This window comes from Hemiscyllium ocellatum, chromosome 16 (genome assembly GCF_020745735.1).
Source record: "Hemiscyllium ocellatum isolate sHemOce1 chromosome 16, sHemOce1.pat.X.cur, whole genome shotgun sequence".
NCBI classification, from domain to species: Eukaryota; Metazoa; Chordata; class Chondrichthyes; order Orectolobiformes; family Hemiscylliidae; genus Hemiscyllium; species Hemiscyllium ocellatum.
Window position 1 is genome coordinate 42,724,473 of NC_083416.1, and position 6,772 is coordinate 42,731,244.

Genomic DNA, 6,772 nt, shown 5'->3' on the forward strand with positions numbered 1-6,772 from the left:
GTAAATAATGTTGCACTAATCTGGTACAGTTTTAATTTTGGGGGGGGGGAGGGGGTTCACAATTTTACAATTACTGGAAATATTATAATTGGCTTCAATCACAATTTTCATGCTGTGAATTCTCTTCATGCAATACCCATTTGCCTTTCGTGATTCCTGAACCTGTGCAGCTTGTCCTTTAATACCGGCTATCCCTTGTTCATAGTTCTCTTTGCTTTATCATTCATTAACATCCATTCAAACACAGGTCTAAAATATCAGCAGAGGATGTAGTCCTGCCAAAAGAACAAAAGCAGAAGTCAATCCTCCTTCAAAAAGACCCTGGCATGACAATTTGTGGCTAGTTAACAGGTGGCTGCCTCAGTTGGATGGAGGCCAGTCCTATAGAGTTGTTGCTCAGCAACTCAGTTCTCTTACTGGTGCTTATTGGAGGCAACAGCACAAGCATGAGGGTGTATTTTGGTGAGTTCCTTTGGGAAGGAAGGGCAGGCCTAGCCAATAGGGTGTAGGTGAATTCACCTTTAATCCTGAAGAGATTAAATCGATTAAGGCAACAGGATGCTTGGAGACTTACCTGAGAAACTTACTTTACAAAATTATATCAAACGAACCTCTGATAATGGCTTTGTATTCAGTTGTGCTTTCTGATTATGGTTTGGTCACAGTGCATTCAACAGTCTCCTCTTTACCTCTGGTCTTGGTATTTCACACGTATGGAGAAGCTCTTTATTCCTCAGAATGGGCTGTTACAATTACAGTCTTCTATTGATTCTGTGTATCAGGACTTAATGAAACTCCATTTTTTAATGCCTTTCTGCCCATAGCACGATCTTGCAGTCAGAGCCAAACTAGAATAATTATTAGTTCTGATTGTTACTAATTTGATTTTATTTTAATTACAAATTCAAACTGATTAAAAAAAACGTGCAGCAGTAAATAGGGCCCTATTCATTATGTGCAACATCTGTTCACTTCCACTGATACAACCTGATTAATCTTGACTGGATCATAGTTTCTAGCTTTTGACACAAGGGTTGCTGGAGTTTGCAATGTCTTTATATAACCATCAGCTATGTATCTGCACTACAGTGAATCACTGATTTACTGAGTATCCTAGCGTCTGTATTATATAGCTAATTAATTAATTTTGTAACATAATACATACTAACTCAAACAAATACATAACTCAATCAGGCTTTCAGAGTGAATTGCTATTGACTGATTTTTCCAAATGCAGTGATATAAAACAAAACTGGTTAACCGATAGATTAATATTATGTAAAGAAGTGAGGTCTAATAACCCAAATTGACTTGGAGGTGAGGTGAAGGTTGTTCTGGTGTCACTCCCTTGGGCCTGGGGCAACCAGTAATACTGGGATCCCCCACATCGACCATGGAGTGTCCATCAAGGAGGAGTTCTTCCTCCTAGGAATCTGCTGAGAGGCCAATGACATGGTTCAAGCTGACTCTGATATTAGACCTCCAACGATATGCTAGTTAGGTGGATTGGCCATGCTAAATTGTCCATCGTGTTCAGAGATGTGTAGGTTAGGTGCAGTAGTCATGGGGTTACAGGGATAAGGTAAGGAGATGGGTCTGGGTGGGATGCTGTTCAGAGGGTCGGTGTGGGCCTGTTGGGCGGTATGGCCTGTTTCCACATGATTATCAAGGAGCAAAATATATTTCATTGAATGAGGTGAAAATTACAATTAGTCTCACAATCTGAGCAAATCACAATGGCTCAACAACCCACAGAACTTTGGAAAGACAACTAAACATAAATCAGATTTTGATGAAGAAATATTAAAGACTAATAGCGTTTGATTAAAATGAAGGAGCTTAAAGTCTTACAGATGACATTTCTATCCTGTTGTTGTATTAAATCTGGCAACTATACTTAAACTGATTATCACGCCGTAAGGTGATCAAAGCAGTTTCAACAATTTTGCATGTTATCCTGTACACAGTTAATGGACTGTATGGAATTGTAAGTTGAATATCGATGGTTGATTCAAAGTTTTTTTTCTTTATCTTGGGCAGTTAATTCCTAATAATGTCACAGTTCACTCGGCACAGTGTAGAAATAATCAACTGAGTGGTGAATGCTGCTAAAATGATGTTGATTTCCTGATAAACTTTTAATAATAACTGACGACTGGATAACTATTTAGTGCTGATTTTAGAAATTGTGCAGGATTTCTTATTGTTGCAAGTATAAATAAGAAATGTGTCTATGTATGATACTCCATAAATGGCAATAGATGGGATTTAGTATAAAGTAAAGGTGATGCTGACAGAAAACAGGTCAGCATAAGGCTGGGAACTAGCGATGAATAATACATTAGGCACTATCTAATATACTGCAGATTAAGTGGAATTTTAAAATCTTAAGACTCGAATAATCTCAAATAGTCCATTTCAAATGTGCTATCATGTTTTTTTCAATTCGTCGTAGGTAGTGATGTGAAATAGGATTGTCCATAGGAAAGATGAGAGTTAAGTATGTGGAAGAATTGTTGCAAAGCAGCTACTGAAGTCAAAACATTATTTTACTTAATAAAACCCCATCGAGAGCAAATAATCCAGCCTGGAAGAGTAGATTCTCAATAGTGAAATTTCTGATACATGAAAATACATGGAAACATAAATGTGTCAATGTTGGATTCACATGGTTCCTGTCTCATACAAAATAATTCCAATTCCTACAGTTTGGTTACTAACATAAAACATGCAACATTTCAAAGGTTCTGAGTATCATTCGTTAATTTTTAAGTGCATTCAAATATTTTTGAGATGATTTCATTCAATTATATACTAGACACACAAACCTGATATAAATATTTCTAACAACAAGGTTTCATCTTTGGAGTTTTTAAAAATTCATTTGTAGGATATGGGTGTTGCTGGCCAGCATTTATCGCTCTCCCGACTTGCCCTTGAGAAAGTGGTGGTGAGCTGTCTCTTGAACCTCTGCGGTCTACCTGCTGTGGGTTGACACAATGCCATTATGGAGGGAATTCCAGGAGTTTGAACCAGTGACAGTGAAGGAATGGTGATATATTTCCAAGACGGGATGGTAAATGGCTTGGAGGGGAACTTGACGGTGGTGATACTTCCATGTATCTGCTGCCCTTATCCTTCTCTATGGAAGTGACGATGGGTTTGACAGGTGCTGTCTGAGGATATTTGGTGAATTTCTGCAGTGTGTCTTGCAGGCAATATACAATGCTGCTCCTGTGTGTTGGTTGTGGAGGGAATATTTCTGGATGTAATGCCAATCAATGCGCTGCTTTGTCCTGAATGAAATCAAGCTTCTTGAGTGTTATTAAAGCTGCACTCATTCTGGGAAGTATTCCATTGCACTCCTGACTTGTGCATTATAGATGACAGACAGGCTCTGGGGAGTGAGGAGGTAAGTTACACGTCAAAAGTTTCCTAGCCTCTTACCTGCTCTTATGGCCACTCTGTTTATGTCATAGAGACGTACAGCATGGAAACAGACCCTTTGGTCCAACCCGTCCATGCCAACCAGATATCCCAACCCAATCTAGTCCCACCTGCCAGCACCCGGCCCATGAGTCCAGTTGAGTTTCTGTGTCAATGATAACTCCAGGATGTTGATAGTGGGGGATTAGTGATGGTAACACTGTTGAATGTTAAGTGGCAGAGGTCAGATTGTCTCTATCTCTGACTGGTGAAGGTCTTTGTGTGGCAGAAATGTTACTTGTCACTTGGCAGCCCAAGCCTATATCATTTCCAGAACTTGTAGCTTTTGAACCTGGACTACTTCAGTATCTGAGGGGTAACGAATGGGACTGAATATTGTTCAATCATCAGCAAACATTCCCACTTCTGACATTAAGATGGAAGGAAGGCCACTGATGAAGAGGCTGGAGATGGTTGGGCCTAGGACACTACACTGAGGAATTCCTGCAGAGGTGTCGTAGAGTCATAGAGTGTACAGCACGGAAACAGACCCTTCGGTCCAACCCATCCATGCCGACCAGATATCCCAACCCAATCTAGTTCCACCTGCCAGCACCCGGCCCATATCCCTCCAAACCCTTCCTATTCATAAACCCATCCAAATGCCTTTTAAATGATGCAATTGTACCAGCCTCCACCACTTCCTCTGGCAGCTCATTTCATACACATACTACCCTCTATGTGAAAATGTTGCCCCTTAGGTCTCTTTTATATCTTTCCACTCTCACCCTAAACCTATGCCCTCTAGTTCTGGACTCCCTGACCCCAGAGAAAAGACTTTGTCTATTTACCCAATCCAAACTCCTCATAATTTTGTAAACCTCTATATGGTCACCCCTCAGCCTCTGACGTTCCAGGGAAAACAACCCCAGCCTGTTCAACCTCTATTTATAGCACAAATCGTCCAACCCTGGCAACATTTTTGTAAAACTTTTCTCAACCCTTCCAAGTTTCACAGCATCTTTCCAATCGGAAGGAGACCAGAATTGCACGCAATATTCCAACAGTGGCCTAACCAATGTCCTGTACAGCCGCATCATGACCTCCCAACTCCTGTATTCAATACTCTCACCAATAAAAGAAAGCATACCAAATGCCGCCTTCACTATCCTATACCTATGACTCCACTTTCAAGGAGCTATGAACCTGCACTCCAAGGTCTCTTTGTTCAGCCACACTCCCTTGGACCTTACCATTAAGTATATAAGTCCTACTAAGATTTGTGTTCCCAAAATGCAGCACCTCACATTTATCTAAATTAAACTCCATCTGCCACTTCTTAGCCCATTGGCCCATCTGGTCAAGATCCAGTTGTAATCTGAAGTAACCCTCTTCGCTGTCCACTGCATCTCCAATTTTGGTGTCAGCTGCAAACTTACTAACTGTACATCTTATGCTCGCATCCAAATCATTTATGTAAATGATAAAAAGTAGAGGACCCAGCACCGATCCTTGTGGCACTCCACTGGCACAGGCCTCCAGTCTGAAAAACAACCCCCCACCACCACCCTCTGTCTTCTACCTTTGAGCCAGTTCTGTATCCAAATGACTAGTTCTCCCTGTATTCTGTGAGATCCAACCTTGCTAACCAGTCTCTCATGGGGAACCTTGGTGAAGGCCTTACTAAAGTCCATATAGATCACATCTACTGCTCTGTCCTCATCAATCCTCTTTGTTACTTCTTCAAAAAACTCAATCAAGTTTGTGAGACATGATTTCCCACACACAAAGCCATGTTGAGTATCCCTAATCAGTCCTTGCCCTTCCAAATACATGTACATCCTGTCCCTCAAGATTCTCTCCAACAACTTTCCCACCACTGAGGTCAGCTCACTGATCTATAGTTCCCTGGCTTGTCCTTACCACCCTTCTTAAACAGTGGCACCATGCTAGCCAAACTCCAGTCTTCCAGTACCTCATCTGTGACTATCGATGATACAAGTATCTCAGCAAGAGGCCCAGCAATCACTTCTCTATCTTCCCACAGAGTTCTAGGGTACACCTGATCAGGTCCTGAGGATTTATCCACCTTTATGCATTTCAAGACATCTAGCACTTCCTCCTCTGTAATATGGACATTTTGCAAAGTGTCACCATCTATTTCCATACAGCCTATATCGTTCATGTCCTTTTCCACAGTAAATACTGATGCAAAATACTTATTTAGTATCTCCTCCATTTTCTGTGGCTCCACACAAAGGCCGCCTTGCTGATCTTTGAGGGGCCCTATTCTCTCCCTAGTTACCCTTAATGTATTTGCAAAAACCCTTTGGATTCCCCTTAATTCTATTTGCCAAAGCTGTCTCATGTCCCCTTTTCACTCTCCTGATTTCCCTCTTAAGAATATTCCTACTTTCTTTATACTCTTCTAAGGATTCTCTCGATCTATTTTGTCTATACCTTACATTTGCTTCCTTTTTCTTCACCAAACCTTCAATTTCTTTAGTCATCCAGCATTCCCCATACCTACCAACCTTTCCTTTCACCTAGCAGGAATGTACTTTCTCTGGATTCTCATTATTTCATTTGTGAAGGCTTCCCATTTTCCAGCCACCCCTTTATCTGCGAACATCTGCCCCCAATCAACTTTCGAAAGTTCTTGCCTAATACCGTCAAAATTGGCCTTTCTCCAGTTTAGATATTCAACTTTTAGATCTGGTCTATCCATTTCCATCACTATTTTAAATCTATTTGAATTATGGTTGCTGGCCCCAAAATGCTCCCCCACTGACGTCTCAGTCACCTGCCCTGCTTTATTTCCCAAGAGTAGGTCAAGTTTTTCACCTTCTCAAGTAGGTACATCCACATACTGAATCAGAAGATTTTCTTGTACACACTTCACAAATTCCTCTCCGTCTAAGTCCTTAACACTATGGCAGTCCCAGTCTATGTTTGGAAAGTTAAAATCACCTACCATAACCACCCTATTGTTCTTACAGATCTCCTTACAAGTTTGTTTCTCAATTTCCCTCTGACTATTAGGAGGTCTATAATACAATCCCAATAAGGTAATCATCCCTTTCATATTTCTCAGTTCCACCCAAACAACTTCCCTGGATGTATTTCCATGAATATCCTCCCTCAGCACTGCCGTAATGCTATCCCTCATCAAAAACGCCACTCCCCCTCCTCTCTTGCCTCCCTTTCCATCTTTCCTGTAGCATTTGTATCCTGGAACATTAAGCCGCCTGTACTGCTCATCACTGAGCCGTGTTTCTGTAATTGCTATGATATCACAGTCCCATGCTCCTAACCATGCCCTGAGTTCATCTGCCTTCCCTATTAG